This window comes from Piliocolobus tephrosceles, chromosome 12 (genome assembly GCF_002776525.5).
Source record: "Piliocolobus tephrosceles isolate RC106 chromosome 12, ASM277652v3, whole genome shotgun sequence".
NCBI lineage: Eukaryota > Metazoa > Chordata > Mammalia > Primates > Cercopithecidae > Piliocolobus > Piliocolobus tephrosceles.
Window position 1 is genome coordinate 28,944,201 of NC_045445.1, and position 18,879 is coordinate 28,963,079.

The following is an 18,879-nucleotide window of genomic DNA, read 5'->3' on the forward strand; positions in this document are numbered from 1 at the left end:
AATTATGAAAAAAAATAGAAAATCTGAATAGGAGGATATTGGATCAATAATAAAAAATATTTCCCAAAATAAGAGTACTGGACTTCATAGCCTAACTGGTGAATTATCCCAATCATTAAAAAAAAATTGACATCAATCTTCTTCCAACTTTTCCAAAACAAAAATGAAAGGAGAGAATGCTTGCTAACTCATTCTATTGGGTTAGCATTACCCTGACACCAAAATCAGACAATAGCACTATAAGAAAAGAAAACTACAGATCAACATTCATTATGACTATTGCTGCAAAAATCATCATTAAAATAACTAGTAAACTGAATTCAACAGCATATTAAAATGCTTACACACTGTGAACAAATAGGATTTATTCTTGAAATGCAAAATGGTTCAGCATTTAAAAGTTGATTAATGTAATACACCACATTAAGAGAGTGAAAAAAAAAAAACATAAGATCATCTCAATTGATGCAGAAAGCATTTAACAAAATTCAACACTTTCATAATAAAAACATTACACAAACTATGAATAGAAGAAAACTACCTCAACATAATAAAATCTTTATAAGAAAACCCACAGCAAACATCATACTCAAACATGAAATATTACAAGCTTTTCCTCTACGTTCAGGAACAATGCAGGGATGCCTACTTTTGCCACTTCTATTCAACGTGGTATCCAAGGTCCTAACAAGTTCAATTAGGCTAGAAAAAGAAATAAAATACTTTCATATTGAAAAATCAGTTGCATTCTGTACATTAATAACAAGCTCTTCAAAAAAAATTAAGAAAACAACTCCATTTATAAGAGCATCTAAAAGAATAAAATAGGAATCAATGAAAGAGGTGAAACAATTATAAATGAAAACTATAAAATAATGCTGAAAGAAATTAAAGAAGATATAAATAAATAGAGGGAAAACTCATGTTCATGGATTGAGAGACTTAATATTGTTAGCATGTCAGTAAAACACAAAGTAATCTACAGATTCAATGCAAACTCTATCAAATGCCAATGACGCTTTTTTATTAATAGAAAAATCTATTCTGAAACTTATGTGGAATCTCAAGGGGGCTAAAATAGCCAGAACAATCTTTAAAAAGGACAAAGTTGTAGGTCTTAAAATTCCTTATTACAAAATGTATTACAAAGCCACAGTAATCAAAATTGTATGGTATTGGCATAAAGACAGACATATGGATCCATGGAATAGAAAAAATAAAAGCCCAGAAATAAATCATTATATATATGGTCAAATTATTTTGACAATGTGTTAAGACCATGCAATAAATAATGAACAGTAATTTCAACAAATTATGCTGGGAAAACTGGATGCCTATGTGCCAAAGTATTAAATTGAGCCCTTACCTGCCATCATGCAAAAATATTAACTCAAAATGAATGAAATATCTAAATATAAGAGCTAAAATTATGTAACTTACAGAAGAAAACATAGGGCAAAAGTTTCATCACATTAGATTTAACAATAATTTTATGAATATGACACCAAAAGTACAGGCAACAAAAATAAAAATAAATAAATTGAACTTATGGAAATTAAAAATTTCTATGCATCAAAGGACACTGTCAAGAAGTGAAAGGACAGCCTATGAAATGGGTGAAAATATTTGCCAACTGTATAACTGATTGAAGGGGTGGCCTGCCCCTCCACACCTGTGGGCATTTCTCATTATGTGAAACAAGAGACTTGAGAAAAGAAATGAGACACAGAGACAAAGTATAGAGAAAGAAAAAGTGGGCCCAGGGGACCGGCGCTCAGCATACAGAGGACCCACGCTGGCACCGGTCTCTGAGTTCCGTCAATATTTATTGATCATTATCTTTACCATCTTAGAAAAAGGGAAGTGGCAGGATAATAGGATCATGGAAGGTCAGCAGTAAGACATATGAATAAAGATCTCTGTGACATGAATAAGTTTAAGGAAAAGTGCCATGCCTTGATATGCATATGCGAACATCTCCATAAACCTTTTTAGTGCATAAAGAGCAGCATTGCCGCTAGCGCGTCCCACCTTCAGCCCTAAGGCGATTTTCTTCTTTCTCAGTAAGCAGAACATACAATCGGGTTTTACACTGAGATGTTCCATTGCCCAGGAACGGGCAGGAGACAGATGCTTTTCTCTATCTCAACTGCCAAGAGGCCTTCTTTCCTCTTATACTAGTCCTCCTCAGCACAGACCCTTCACAGGTGTCAGGCTGGGGGACGATTAGGTCTTTCCCTTCCCACCAGGCCATATTTCAGACTATCACATGGGGAGAAACCTTGGACAATACCTAGCTTTCCTAGGCAGAGGTCCCTGCGGCCTTCCACAGCATATGTGTCCCTGGGTACTTGAGATTAAGAGAATGGTGATGACTTTTAACCAGCAAGCTGCCTTCAGGCACTTGTTTAACAAAGCACATCCTGCACAGCCCAAAATCCGTTAAACCTTGAGTCACCACAGCACATGTCTCTTGCAAGGACTGGGTTGGGGGTAGGGTCACAGATTAACAGCATCTCAAATACAGAACAAAATGGAGTCTCTTACGTCTACTTCTTTCTATATAGACACAGTAACAGTCTGATCTCTCATTCTTTTTCCCACAACGGATAAGGAGTTAATATTCAAATATACAAAGAGCCCTTGAAACTCAATAACAGAAAACAACAACCTGATTCAAAAATGGGTATGATGGCTAATTTAATGTGTCAAACTGACTTGACCACAAGATGCCCAAATATCTAGTTAAAAATTATTTCTGGGTATCAGTAAGGATGTTTCCAGAAAAGATTAACATTTGAATTGGTGAACTGACTAAAGCAGATAGCTCTCTCCAATCTGCGTAGGCACCATTCAGTTTACTGAAGGCCTGAATATAACAAGGAAGTTTGAATTTGCTTTCTGCCTTATTACTTTTTTAACAGATTCCCAACTAATGCAATAGTAAAATATTTGAATAGACATTTTGCCAAAGAAGATATGTCAATATGCACATAAAAATGCTCAACAGCACTAATTGTTAGGGAAATGCAAATCAAAACCACAATGAGATACCACTTCACATACAACAGGATGGCTACCATCAAAAAAAGGGGGTGATAAAATAAAAAATATAGATGAGGATGTGGAGAGATTAGAAGCCTTGTGCACTGTTGGTGGGAAAGTACACCTGAGATTGCATCCAATTTCAAAAACAGTATGGCAGTTGTGAAAAAAAATAGCATTACCATGTAATGCAGCAATTCCATATCTCGATATGTGCCTAAAAGAATTAAAAGTAGGTTCTTGAAGAGATATGTGTACACTCATGTCCATAGCAGTATAATTTATAATAGCTTAATCCTGGAACTAATCTGAGTTTCCAAACATAAATGAATAAAAATGTGGTATGTACATGTGATAGAATATTATTGTTTTAAAGAGGAAGAAAACTATCACATATGCTACATGTGTGAATCTTGAGAACGTTATATTAAGTGAAATAAGTCAATCACAAAAGGTCAAATACTATGTAATTCCACTTCTATGAGGTGCTTAAAGTAGTTAAAATTATAGAAACAGTAGAATGGTTGCTTCCAGGAGCATAGGATAGAAGAGGGAGGTCTTGTTTACTGGGTACAGTTTCAGTTTTGCAAGATGAAAACAGTGATCCTGGAGATTGATGATGATTATGGTTACACAATAATATGAATGCACTTAATACTACTGAATACAATACACAATTTTAGTCATGGTGCTGATTACCCCCATACTGTGTCTCATGGTAGTGAATATGTCTCATGAGATCTGATGGTTTTGTCAGAGGTTTCCACTTTTGCATCTTCCTCACTTTTTCTTGCTGCCACCATGTAAGAAGTGCCCTTTGCCTCCCACCATGATTCTGAGGCCTCCCCAGCCATGTGGAACTGTAAGTCCAATTAAACCGCTTTTTCTTCCCAGTCTCAGGTATGTCTTTATCAACAGTGTGAAATTGAACTAACATAATAAATTGGTATCAATAGAGTGGGGCATTGCTCAAAAGATACTCGAAAATGTGGAAACAACTTTGGAACTGGGTAACAGGCAGAAGCTGAAACAGTTTAGAGGGTTCAGAAGAAGACAGAAAAACTTGGGAAAGTTTGGAACTCCCTAGAGATTTGTCGAGTGGCTTTGATAAAAAATGCTGGTAATGATATGGACAATGAAATCCAGGCTGAGGTGGTCTCAGATGGAAATGAGAAACTTGTTGGGAACTGGAGCAATGGTGCTCTTGCAGAGCTCTTCTCAGAGCCTGGAAACAGAGTCTCTATGGGGCACCATCTAGTGGAGCTGTGAAAAGAGGGCCATCATCCTCCAGATCCCAGAATGGTAGATTCACTGGCAGCTTCAACGGTGCACCTGGAAAAGCTGCAGACACTCAATGTCAGCCCATGAAAGCAGCCAGAAGAGAAGCTGTACCCTGCAAAGCCACAGGGGTGGAGCTGCCCAAGACCATGGGAACCTGCCTCTTACATCAGTGTGAACTGGATGTGAGACCCGGAGTCAAAGGAGATCATTTTGAAGCTTTAAAATTTGACTGCCATGCTGGATTTTGGACTTGCATGAACCCTATAATCACTTTGTTTTGGCCAATTTATCCCATTTCAAACAGCTGTATTAACTCAATGCCTGTACCCTCATTGTATCTACAAAGTAACTAGCTTGCTTCTGATTATACAAGCTTGTAGGCGAAAGGGACTTGCTTTGTCTCAAATGTCAAATGAGACTTTGGACTGTGGACTTTTGGGTTAATGCTGAAATGAGTTAGGACTTTGGGGGACTGTTGGGAAGACATGATCGGTTTTTAAATGTGAGGACATGAGATTTGGAGGGCCACGGGTGGAATGATATTGTTTTGCTCTATGTCCCCACGTAAATCTCATTTTGAATGAGATTGGGTTTTCTAGATATAGAATTATGTCATCTGCAAACAGACACACTTTGACTTCCTTTCTTCCTATTTAATACACTTTAGTTTTTCCTTGCCCAATTTCCCCATGCAGAACTTTCAACACTATGTTGAATCGGAGTGGTAAGAGAGATCATCTTTGTCTTGTGGCAATTTTCAAGGGAAATGTTTCCATCTTTTGCCTATTTAATGTGATATTGGCTGTGGGTTTGTAATAAATGACTCTTATTATTTTGAGGTATGTTCCATCAATAGCTAGTTTATTGAGAGTTTTTCACATAAGGGATGTTAAATTTTATTGAAGGCATTTTCTGCATCTATTGAGATAATCATGTTTTTGTCTTTAGATCTGTTTATGTTTCATGAATTTCAAGTATTGATTTGTGTATGTTAAACCAGCCTTGCATCCCAGGGATGAAGCCAACTTGATTGTGGTACATAAGCTTTTTGATGTGCTGCTGGATTCAGTTTGCCAGTATTTTATTGAGGATTTTTGCATTGTTAATAAGGAAAATTTGTACGAAGTTTTTATTTTTTGTTGTATCTCTCCCAGGTTTTGGTATCAAAACCTGGATGATGCTGGTCTCATAAAATGAGGAGTATTTCCTTTTCAATTGTTTGGAAGAGTTTTGAAAGAAATGGTACCAGCTCCTCTTTGTACCTTTAGTAGAATTCAGCTGTAAATCAATCTGGTCCTGAGCATGTTTTTTTTTGGTTGGTAAGCTATTTATTACTGTCTTAACTTCAGAACTTGTTGTTGATCTATTCTGGGATTCAACTTCTTTCTGGTTCAGTCTTAGGAGGGTTTATGTGTCCAGTAATTTATCAATTTTTTTTCTAGATTTTCTAGTTTATGTGCATATAGTTGTTTATAATGTTTTTTGATGTTTTTTTGTTTTTCTGTGAGATCAGTGGTGATATATCCTTTATCTTTTTCATTGTATCTATTTCATTCTTTTCTCTTTACTCCAATATTTAGCTAGTGATCTATTTTATTAATGTTTAAAAATCAGCTCCTGAATTTGCTGATTTTTTGAAGGTTTTTAATGTCTCTGTCTGCTTCAGTTCCACTCTGATCTTGGTTAGTTCTTGTCTCCTGCTAGCTTTGCAGTTTGTTTGCTCTTGCTTCTCTAGTTTCTTTAATTGTGATGTTACGGTGTTGATTTGAGATATTTCCAGCTTTCTGATGTGGGCTTCTAGTGTAGACATTACTCAAATAGTGAACACCAACCAACCCTCACCTCCCTCTAAATTTCCCACCTTTCAGAGTTCCCTGTGTCTCCTAGTGCCATCTTTATGTTCACATATACCCATTGTTTAGCTCCCACTTATAAATAAGAACATACAGTACTGGATTTTCTTTTTCTGAGATATTTCACTTAGGATAATAGCCTTCAACCTCTTCCATATTGCTGCAATAAGACACAATTTTATTCCTGTTATGAGATAAAATTCCATAGTGTATTGTATTAGTTTGTTTTCACACTGCTATAAAGACATACCTGAGATTAGGTAATTTATAAAGAAAAGAGGTTTGATTGACTCACAGTTCTGCAGGGCAGCGGAGGCCTGAAAAAACTTATAATCATGGAAGAAGGAAAAAAGGCACATCTTACATGGCAGCAGGTGAAAGAGAGTGGTAAGCAAAAGAAGAAGAGCCTCTTATAAAACCATCAGAACTTGTAAGAACCTACACACCATCATGAGAACAGCATGGGGGAAGCCACCTCCATGACCCAATTACCTTCCACCAGGTCTCTTCCTTGACAAGTGGGAATTACAATTTGAGATGGAATTTGGGTGGGGATACAAAGCCAAACCATGTCACAATATACCCATGTAACAAATCTGCACATTTATTCTCTGAATTCAAAGTAAAATAAAAAATTTAAAAGAAACAAAAAACGTATGCACTTAAATCTATAAATTTTTTGCTAAGCATTGGGTTATCTATCTTTTATAAATTTTGATATGTTTTTATTTCTAATTTCATTCACTTCAATAATTTTTTAAATTTCCCATGTGAATTATTCCTTGACTCATGGATTATTTTAAAGGGTGTTTGTTTTTAAAAATTAATTTACAAGTATTCAAAAAAATCTTAGATATCCTTCTGCTACTAATTCCTAATTTAATTTTGCTGTAGTCAGCAGACACATACTCTATAATTTATATCATTTTAACTTTATTAAGATTTTCTGGTCTAGCTTATCTTTGTCTTGGTTAATTGTTCATGTCTCCTTTAATATTATATTTATTCTGCCCTTTTTGATACATTTTATAAATGTCATTTAGATCTAGTATTTTGTATCTTTTTTAAGTCTAGTTATTATATTACTGAGAAAAAAGTGCTAAGATCTCCAACATAATTGTGGATTTGTACTTTTTAAATTTCTGTTAGTTATTCATTATATATTTTGAATTTCTATTATTAGGTATATCTATATGTAGCAGTCTGTTCTCACATTACTGTAAAGAAATACTTGAGACTGGGTAATTTATAAATAAAAGAGGCTTAATTGGTTTATGGTCCCACAGGTTGTATAGAAAGCACGGTTGGGGAAGCCTCAGGAAACTTACAATCGTGGTGGAAGATGAAAGGGAGCAGGCACGCACATCTTACATGGCCAGAGCAGGAGAAAATAGAAGAGGCGGGAGAAACTACACACTGTTTTTCTTTTTTATTTCTTTTTAAAAATTATACTTTAAGTTAATTATACTTTCCTTTTTAATTTTAATTTAATTATACTTTAAGTTTTATCTTATGTAATTTAAAACAATCCTTTAACCCTCAGCAAAAATTTACATTTTCATGCCTTCTTATAACCTTTTACTAAAAGAATACACTACATTTTACTGTTCTTACACACCTTGTATGTAAACCTATTTCCAGTAGTCTCAACTACATGTTATAATGGTAACTCTTAGAAATTTGTGACTTATTATTATTATACTTTAAGTTCTGGAGTACATGTGTACAATGTACATGTTTGTTACATAGGTATACACGTGCCATGGTGGTTTGTTGCACCCATCAACCCATCATCTACATTAGGTATTTCTCCTATGCTATCCCTCCCCCAGACACCCAATCCCTCACAGGCCCCAGTGTGTGATGCTCCCCCTGTGTCCATGTGTTCTCATTGTTCAACTCCCACTTGTGAGTGAGAAAATGCAGTGTTTGGTTTTGTGTTCTTGTGTTAGTTTGCTGAGAATGATGGTGTCCAGCTTCATCCATGTCCCTGCAAAGGACATGAACTCATCCTTTTTTATGGCTGCATAGTATTCCATGGTGTATATGTGCCACATTTTCTTTATCCAGTCTAACATTGATGGGGATTTGGGGTGGTTTCAGGCCTTTACTATTGTGAATTGTGCTGCAATAAACATACATGTGCATCTGCCTTTATAGTAGAATAATTTATAATCCTTTGGGTATATACCCAGTAATGGGATGGCTGAGTCAAATGGTATTTTTGGTTCTAGATTCTTGAGGAATTGCCACACTGTCTTCCACAATGGTTGAACTAATTTACACTCCCACCAACAGTGTAAAAGTGTTCCTATTTCTCCACATCCTCTCCAGCATCTGTTGTTCCCTGACTTTTTAATGATCACCATTCTAACAGATGTGAGATGGTATCTCATTGTGGTTTTGATTTGCATTTCTCTAATGACAAGTGATGATGAGTTTTATTTCATATGTTTGTTGGCTGCATACATGTCTTTTTTTGAGAAGTGTCTGTTCATGTCCTTTGCCCAATTTTTGATGCGGTTGTTTTTTTTCTTTTAAATTTGTTTAAGTTTCTTGTAGATTCTGGATATTAGCCCATTGTCAGATGGATAGATTGCAAAAATTTTCTCCCATTTTGTGGGTTGTCTGTTCACTCTGATGATATTTTTTTGCTGTGCAGAAGTTCTTTAGTTTAATTACATCCTATTTGTCAATTTTGGTTTTGTTGTCATTACTTTTGTTGTTTTAGTCATGAAGTCTTTGATTATGCCTATGTCCTGAATGTTATTGCCTGGGTTTTCTTCTAGGGTGTTTTATGAATTTAGGTCTTACATTTAAGTATTTAATCCATCTTGAGTTAATTTTTGCATGTGTAAGGAAGGGATCCAGTTTCAGTTTTCTGCATATGGCTAGCCAATTTTCCCAACACCATTTATTAAATAGAGAATCTTTTCCCCATTTCTTGTTTTTGTCAGGTTTGTCAAAGATCAGGTGGTTGTAGATGTGTGACATTATTTTTGAGGCCTCTGTTCTGTTCTATTGTTCTAAATATCTGTTTTGGTACAAGTACCATGCTGTTTTGGTTACTGTAGCCTTGTAGTATAGTTTGAAGTCAAGTAGCATGATGACTCCAGCTTTGTTCTTTTTGCTTAGAATTGTCTTGCCTATATGGGCTCTTTTTTGGTTCCATATAAAATTTAAAGTAGTTTTTTTTCTAATTCTGTGAAGAAAGTCAATGGCAGCTTGATGGGAATAGCATTGAATCTATACATTACTTTGGGCAGTATGACCATTTTCATGATACTGATTCTGCCTATTCATGAGCATGGAATGTTCTTCCATTTATTCGTGTCCTCTCTTATTTCCTTGAGCAGTGGTTTCTAGCTCTCTTTGAAGAGGTCCTTGACATCCCTTGTAAGTTATATTCCTAGATATTTTATTCTCTTGGTAGCAGTTGTGAATGGGAGTTCACTCATGATTTGGCTCTCTCTTTGTCTGTTATTGGTGTATAGGAATGCTTGTGATTTTTGCACATTGATTTTGTATTCTGAGACTTTGCTGAAGTTGCTTATCAGCTTAAGGAGATTTTGGGCTGAGAGAGTGGGGTTTTCTAAATATATAATCATGTCATCTGCAAACGGAAACAAACTGACTTCTTCCCTTTCTATTTTAATACCTTTATTTCTTTCTCTTGCCTGATTGCCCTGGACAGAACTTTCAATACTATGTTGTATGTTTTTTCAGCGACTGGTACCAGTTTTTCCTTTCCATATTTAATGTTTCCTTCAGGTGCTCTGGTAAGGCAGACCTGGTGGTAACAAAATCCCTCAGCATTTGCCTGTCTGTAAAGGATTTTATTTCTCCTTAACTTTTGAATCTTAGTTTGACTGGATATGAAATTCTGGGTTGAAAATTCTTCTCTTTAAGGATCTTGAGTATTGGTCTCCACTATCTTCTGGCTTGTAGGGTTTCTGCAGAAAGATCTGCTGTTAGTCTGATGGGCTTCCCTTTCTGGGTAATCTGACCTTTCTCTCTGGCTGCCCTTGACATTTTTTCTTTCATTTCAAACTTTGTGAATCTGACAATTATGTGTCTTGGGGTTGCTCTTCTCGAGGAGTATCTTTGTGGTGTTCTCTGTATTTTCTAAATTTGAATGTTGGCCTGTCTTGCTACATTGGGGTATTCCTCCTGGATAATATTCTGAAATGTGTTTTCCAGCTTGGTTCCATTGTCCCCGTCAGTTTCAGGCACACCAATCAAATGTAGGTTTGGTCTTTTTACATAGTCCATATTTCTTGGAGGTTTTGATCGTTCCTTTTCACCCTTTGTTCTCTAATCTTGTCCTCACGCTTTATTTCATTAAGTTGTTCTTCAACCTTGGATATCCTTTCTTCCACTTGATTAATTTGGCTATTGATACTTGTGTATGCTTCACTAAGTTCTCGCGTTGTGTTTTTCAGCTCCATCAGGTCATTTTCTTTTTTCTTCTTTAAACTCCTTATTCTAGTTAACAGTTCCTGTAACTTTTTATGAACATTCTTCACTTCATTGCATTGGGTTCGAACATGCCCCTTTAGCTCGGAGGAGTTTGTTATTACCCACTTTCTGAAGCCTACTTCTGTCAATTCATCAAACTCATTCTCCATCCAGTTTTGTTCCCTTGCTTTTGAGCAGTTGTTATCCTTTGGAGGAGAAGAGGCATTCTGGTTTTTGGAATTTTCAGCCTTTTTGGGCTGGTTTTTCATCATCTTCGTGGATTTGTCTACCTTTGGTCTTTGATATTGTTTACCTTTGAATTGAGTTTTTGCGTGGGCATCTTTTTTGTTGATGTTGATGCTATTGCTTTCTGTTTGTTGGTTTTCCTTCTAACATTCAGGCCCCTCCTCTGCAGGTTTGCTGGAGTTTGCTGGAGGTCCACTCTAGACCCTGTTTACCTAGGTATCGCCAGCAGAGGCTGCAGAACATCAAAGACTGCTGCCTGCTCCTTCCTCTGGAAGCTTTATCAAAGAGGGGCACTTGCAAGATACCAGTCAGAGGTCTCCTGTATGAGATATCTATTGACCCCTGCTGAGAGGTTCCTCCCAGTCAAGAGGCAGGGGGTTCAGGGACCCACTTGAAGAGGCAGTCTGTCCCTCAGCAGAGCTCCAGCGCTGGTAAGCAAGAACGTTTAAGTCTGCTGAAGCTGAGCCCACAGCTACCCCTTCCCTCAGGTGCTCTGTCCCAGGGAGATGGGAGTTTATCTATAAGCCTCTGACTGGGGCTACTGCCTTTTTTTCAGAGATGCCCTGCCTTGAGAGGAGGAGTCTAGAGAGGCAGTCTGGCTACAACATGTTTGCTGAGCTGTGGTGGGCTCCGCCCAGTTCAAACTTCCTGGCAGCTTTGTTTACATTATGAGGGGAAAACCGCCTGTTCAAGCCTCAGTAATGGCAGACGTCCCTCTCTTCACCAAGCTTGAACATCCCAGGTTGACTTCAGACTGCTGTGCTGGCAGCGAGAATTTCAAGCCAGTGAATCTTAGCTTGTTGAGCTCTGTGGGAGTGGGATCCACTGAGCAAGACCACTTGGCTTTCTGGCTTCAGCCCCCTTTCCTGGGGAGTGAATGGTTCTATCTTGCTGGAGTTCCAGATGCCACTTAGTTGGAAATGCAGAAATCAACGGCCTTCTGCATTGGTCTCACTGGGAGCTGCAGACCTAAGCTGTTCCTATTCGGCCATCTTGCCAACCTCCACTACACACTTTTAAACAGCCAGATCTCACAATAACTCAATGTGGCCACATCACGAAGGGGGAGGGCATTAAACCAAGAGAAACCACCCTGATGATGCAGTCACCTCCCACTGGGCCCTGCCTTCAACACTGGGGATTTCAATTCAACATGAGATTTGGATGAGGACACAGATTCAAACCGTATGACTCTGTTTAAGATCTTTATGGCTTTTTGATGAAGTGACCATTTTATTATCATAAAATATCTTTTTTAATCTCTCATGACTTCTGTTCTGAGGTTATCCCTTCTCATATTAGCATAGCCACTCCAGCTCTGTTCTGATTGGTTTTACATGGCTGCATTTTCTATGTTTTACTTTTAACCCATGCCATTAATGTGAATTTTTAATATAATTTATAGTTGTATTTTGCTTTTTAATAGTCTGATAATCTTTAACATTCTTTTTTTATTATTTCTATTGAATGCAATTAGTGATGTTTGAATTTAAACTACCATAATGCTATATTTTTATTTGTCTCAAACTTTTTTTTCATTTAATCATCTTTGAATTCATACTTTTGAATATATTGTGCATTTTGTACCATATTATTTTATCTAATATATTGGTATATTATCAATAGAATTCATTTTAATTTTTAATGGCTATTTTAAAGTTTATGGTATGCTTCTTCAAATTATTACATTATACTTTATATTTTACTATTTCACATACATAAAGTTTTGTAACAATGTATTCTATTTTTTCTCCCATTCTTTTGTTTTCATACATTTTATTTCTACATATATCATAAACTTACATTATTATATTTTTAACTTAAAAGGTAAATTATCTAACATTTTACTCTTTATCATATATGCTTCTTTTTAATCTGAGTGTTCTACAGAGATAAGGAAGCTACAACTTTTTATAACTTAGTTCATTTTCAAAAGTCATTGTTTCACCTTCATTTAAAAAATATATATTTCTACCAATATAGATATTTTGGTAAGTAGTTTTCTCTTTCAGCATGTTAAAGATATTCTTCCAGCAGTCATTCTCATATTTTTCCTCCATGTGTAATATGTTCTTTTATTCCCTCTCTGGCACCTTCTAAGATTTTTCTCATTATCATTTGTTTTATTTTTAAAATTTATTTTTAATTTTTGTAGAGATAGGGTTTCACAATGTTGCACAGGCTGGCCTCAAACTCCTGGTCTCAAGCCATCCTTTCACCTCAGGCTCCAAAAGTACTAGAAGTTTAGGTGTGAGACGCAGTGCCTGGCCTCATTATCATTTGTTTTAAACAATTTGATTATAATATGCCTTGGTGTGACTTTCTTCATGGTTTTCCTTTGCTCAGTCTCAAGAAGTTTCAATCCATGCATGTGCAGCTTAGCATTCAATCCAAAACTCAAGAGAACCCCCATACAGATTTCTAGAACTTATTCTCATGTAGCTTCTTGCTATCTTTTACTCTTTCAAGTATATTTCAAACATCTAGGTATTGCCATACTCAGATCCCAGTCTCTTCAACTCAGTAAATCGCTGTGCTCTGTATGGATTCTCAATCTCTGGGCTACAGTCAAGAACGTGAGTAAAAGATGAGGTAATCACATGACTCATGTAGTTCCCTTATTATAGGGATCACATTCATGTACAACCTTTTATCTAATGCTGGAATTGGTAATTTCATGTATTTTCTTGGTGCGATAGTTGTTTATGTCAGGAGTTCAAGTTAGGTATCAGTTACTCTGACAATGCCATCGCAAAAATCCACTATTGCTATTTTGAAAATTGAATGTAAGTGTAACGTTTTTCTGTCTTTTTTTAAACTTTTATTTTAAGTTCAAGAGTACATGTGCAGAATGTGCAGGCTTGTTACATTGGTAAACATGTGTCAAGGGGGTCTGCTTTACAGATTATTTTATCAACCAGGTATTAAGCCTAGTATTGGTTATTTTTTTCTGATCCTCTCCCTCCTCCCAACCTCTGCCCTCTGGTAGTCCCCATAGATTTCCTCTATGTGTCCAGGAGTTCTCCTCATTTAGTTTCCACTTACAAGTGAGAACATGTGGTATTTGGTTTACTGTTTCTGCATTAGTCTGCTAAGGATGATGGCCTGCGGCTCCATAAGTCCCTGCAAAGGATATGATCCTGTTCCTTTTACGGTTGCATAGTATTCCATGATGTATATGTACCACATTTTTTTTATCTAGTCTATGATTAATAAGCATTTAGGTTGATTCCATGCCTTTGCTATTGTGAATAATGCTGCAATGAATGCATGCATGTGTCTTTATAATATAATGGTTTATATTCCTTTTGGTATATACTTAGTAATGGCATTGCTGGGTTGAGTGTTGTTTATAATAGAATGATTTATATTCCTTTTGGTATATACATTGGTATTTCTGTCTGTGGGTTTTTGAGGAATTGCCACACTGTCTTCCACAATGGCTGAACTGATTTAAACTCCCACCAAGAGTGTAAAAGCATTCCTTTTCTCAACAATCATGCCAGAATTAATTATTTTTTGACTTTTTATTAATAGTAATTCTGACTAGCATGAGATGGTATCCTGTTGTGGTTTTGATCTGCATTTTTCTAATGATCAGTGATTCGAGCTTTTTTTCATATGATTGCTGTCATGATGTTTGTCTTTTTGTAAAAAGTGTCTGTTCATATCCTTTGCCCACTTTTTAATGGGGTTATTTGTTTTTTCTTGTAAAATTGTTTAAGTTCCTGATAGACTCTGGATATTCGACCTTTGTTAGATGCGTAATTTGCAAAACTTTTCTCCCATTCTGTAGGTTGTCTGTTTACTCTGTCAACAGCTTCTTTCGCTATTAAGAAGCGCTTTAGTTTAATTAGATCACGTTTGTCAATTTTTGCTTTGGTTGCAATTACTTTAGGTGTTATTGTCATGAAATCTTTGCCCTTGCCTATGTCCTGAATGGTATTGCCTAGGTTTTCTTCTAAAGTTTGTATAGTTTGGGGTTTTACATTTAAGTCATTAATCCATCTTGAGTTGATTTTTGTATAGGGCGTTAAGGAAGGAATCCTGCTTCAATTTTCTGCATATAGCTAGCCAGTTCTTCCAGCAGAATTTATTCAATATGAAATCCTTTCTCCATTGCTTGTTTTTGTAAGCCTTGTCAAAGATCAGATGGTTGTAGGTGTGTGGTCTTATTTCTCAGTTCTCTATTCAGTTCCATTGGTCTATGTGTCTGCTCTTGCACTAGTACCATGCTCTTTTGGTTACTGCGGTCCTGTAGTAGAGTTTGAAGTCAGGTAGCATGATGCCACCAGATTTCTTTTTGGTTAGGATTTCCTTGGCTATTTGGGCTCTCTTTGGTTCTGTAAGGCTGCTGCAGTTTGCTGGGGGTCCACTCCAGACCCTAGCTGCCTCAGATTTTCTAGCACCTGGAGGTATCACCAGTGAAGGCTGCAAAAGAGCAAAGATAGCAGCCTGTCCCTTTCTCTGGGGGCTTCATCCCAGGGGGTTATGGACCTATTGCTGGCCCAAATGCACCTGTAGGAGGTGGCTAGAGACCCCAATTGGGAGGTCTCACCCAGTCAGGAGGAATGGGTTCAGGGACTCACTTAAAGTAACAGTCAGTCTGGCTGCATTTTGGTAGAGCAGCTGTGCTGTGTTGTGGGAGCCGGTCTGGCCGTGATCAGTTTGGACTCTCCAAGGCCCACAGGTTGGAATAGCTGAGGTGCCCAAACAGCAAAGGTCCCACCCCACCCCACAGGCACTCCATCCCAGAAAGAAATTCAAACTCTGCTGGCCGCAGAACACCGGTGGGGATGGCCGGAGACCCTGCCTTGGGGGTCCTGCCCAGTGAGGATGAATGAATAAGGATCCCGTTTAAAGATGCAGTCTGGCTACACCTCAGTAAAGCAGCCATGACATGCTGAAGTACTGCCTCTGCCCCAATCAATTTGGGCTCTCCAAGGCCCACAGGCTGGAACAGCTGAGATGCCCAAAGAGCAAAGGTGGTGGCCTGCCCCTTCCCCTGGACACTTCATCCCAGGGAGAAATCCGAACTCTGTTTGTAGAATGCAGGAAAGGTTGGCTGGAGGCCCTGGCTGGGAGGTTCCACTCAGTGAGAAGGAATGGATGAGGTTCCCACTTGAAGAAGCAGTCTGGCCACATTTTGGTAGAGCAGGTTTTCTGTCCTGGGGGATCCTTTTCTCGTGCAAACTGTTTAGACTCTACAAAGTCCACAGGCTAGAAAGACTGAGTCATTCAAACAACAAAGATGGCAGCCCACCCCTCCTCCTGGGAGCTCCTTTCTGTCTCAGGTAGGCACTACCCTGTTGCTGGTGGCTGACTGGAATTCCACGCCAGTCGGTTTTAACTTGTGAGATGCCATGAAAGTGGAGCCAACAGACCAACACTGCTCAGGCCCTTGGATTCAGCCCCCTTCCTAGGGGTATGTACAGACTCCCAACCTTGCCTGAGTTACAGTCACCTTTGCTGGAGATCCTGGGGCCAGGGTATGTAAATTTCCTGGGTCTCTGTGCAGCCCTGAGCAGCTATTCTGCTAAGACTCCACACAGCTTTGTGTGTCAGTCCCAAGGCCCTGGCCGAGTGGATTCCCAAGGGGATCTCCTGAGCTGACTGCAGCAAAAATCCATGGGAGAAGTGTGGTTTCTTAGGTTCACACAATCACTAATTGCTTCCCTTGGCTCAGGGTGGGAGGTCCATTGGCTCCATGTCACTCCCAGGTAGGAAGTCACCCTGCCCTACTCTTCTTCATTGTCTGTGGATTGAGTTGTTTCCCTGCTCAGTCCCAAGTGAGTACCTGGTTGTTTCAGTTGAAAGTTCTGTATTTACATGCCCCTCTTGTTCCACTCCATGAGTTCCACATACTGTAACTGCTTCTAATCAGCTATCTTGGCCGAAGCTTATTCTTATAAAGGTTGATCTTATTGATTTTGGCTAATTGGTTTAGTTATCAAGATCTTTTTGAAAGTACTATGTTAATGAATTAAGTAGCTATTCTCCAAATATTGTGTACTATTCCAATTTGGTATCTTTTCCATGTCTTCATAACACACTGTTTTCAAGTAAAAATATAATAATTGATATTATCACATTGAATGGTCCTTTCTATTACCTAGGTACCTCCATTTTCTTTTATCTTTTTAACTGCTAATTCCAGAACTAACTATACAAAATTAAGAAAATAAGCAACCAAAGTTCTCACATGTATAGCTATACAATATTGAGGAAAGACACTGAAAAAAATGAATAACTGAACTTACTGTGTTTCATTCAGCTAAATTCTTCTGTGACTTTTTTCTTTAGTAATTTAAACAATTTATATCAATGAGTAGCATTTATTTATTATATGCTATATGCCAGGCTCTCTTCTAGGAGCCTTTATATACATTACAGTATTTTAGTTTTAAAACACTAGAGTGGCTTTGGTCTTTTCATTGCATTTTATGCATGCAGAAACTTATGATTTTAGTGACTTAAATGCCTTCCCAGAATTACATAGGCAATATGTGGAACAACTACCACCCAAACTCAAGTTTTTGATGTCCAGCAAATATTTATTGATGCAACATTGGAAAAATATTCAATAAAACATCTATAGTATTACTTTGAAAGTTTCATAGTATCCTTAACATTATCTTACTGTGTGTTAACGTCAAATGATTTATCTGGACAATTATATATTCAATATTAGCTAATATTTTGATAACTTTCCAAAAACATATTTCATATATAAAGTGAGAAATATATATATTAAGGTGAGAAATCTATCTATCCATCTATCTATCTATCTATCTATCTATCTATCTATCTATCTATCTATCTAGACAGAGAGAGTGAAAGAACAGGTTTACTTGAACTGAATCATTTTGTGTCTTTCAGAATTAGGTATGGGAGAATATTGCAACTGACTAGCCATAGGGAGATAATTCTTTGAGATTTTAGTCTACGGACAAAAAGTGCTGAGAGGTGGGTAGAGAGAGAAGGAGATATAAAGTTTCTTGAGATATATACTTAGAAGGTATTCCCTTTAATGCCATAAGGACTTCTGAAACAGTGAAGAATCTTTAAAGTAGTCTAGGTAGAAATAATAGTTAAAACTCAAGATGAAAAATTTCTAGTATCTCTGAATCAAAAGCCCATTTAGGCTACCACCAGTACTTCTTAAAATCAGTAACTTTAAATATAGCAATATTATATCTTATTGGTGCAATTTGTGTATGCATGTAATCAGTTTCAGTGCTACATACTTTCTATTTTAGAACAATCATCCATAACTTTAAGACAGAAAACATATGCTATTCATTTTTCAATTGAGATTTTATGGTTTATTGTAAGATATTTTCTCTCATAAGAGTGAAAGTCAACCTGATGTTTTGGACACTGTTTTGACTTTTATTTTATTTTTTATTCTGTTCTTCCCAGTCTCAGTATCTTCCCATATCCAGCAAAGAGTTTCCAGAAATGTCCCTGCTATTCCTTTTTCTTATCTTTAGAAACAGTATTAGTTTTATTATGTATAATTTGCTTTTAATTCAAATATGGCTTCTGTTATGTACATACTCTTCATGAGTTTTTGTCTCTAATATCACAATTATTATTGTATCATGAGGGTTTTAATTTCAGTATGTTGATGCTCTTATGGAAATTATTTTAGTTAATTCTGCTATGGCAGATGTTATGGTGATTAATTTATTATCTTCACCACTGACAGAAAAAAAACACACATTTAAATATGTATTGGAAATGGAAGAGGTATGCTCTGATATTCTGTTAACCATTTACAAAGTGTTTTCCACAACACTGAATATTAAATATTGGTCCAAATTAGTAACAGAAATATGGAAATATGAGCTCAAAACTGGAAAGGCTCTTACAGCAATGTTTCTCAAAATCTTCTTGAGATACATGATAAAAATGCAGACTTCCAGGCTCCACCTCCAGAAATGCTGAATAAGACATCTGAGTTTTGACAGGCTTTGCTGATAAATCTGATGCA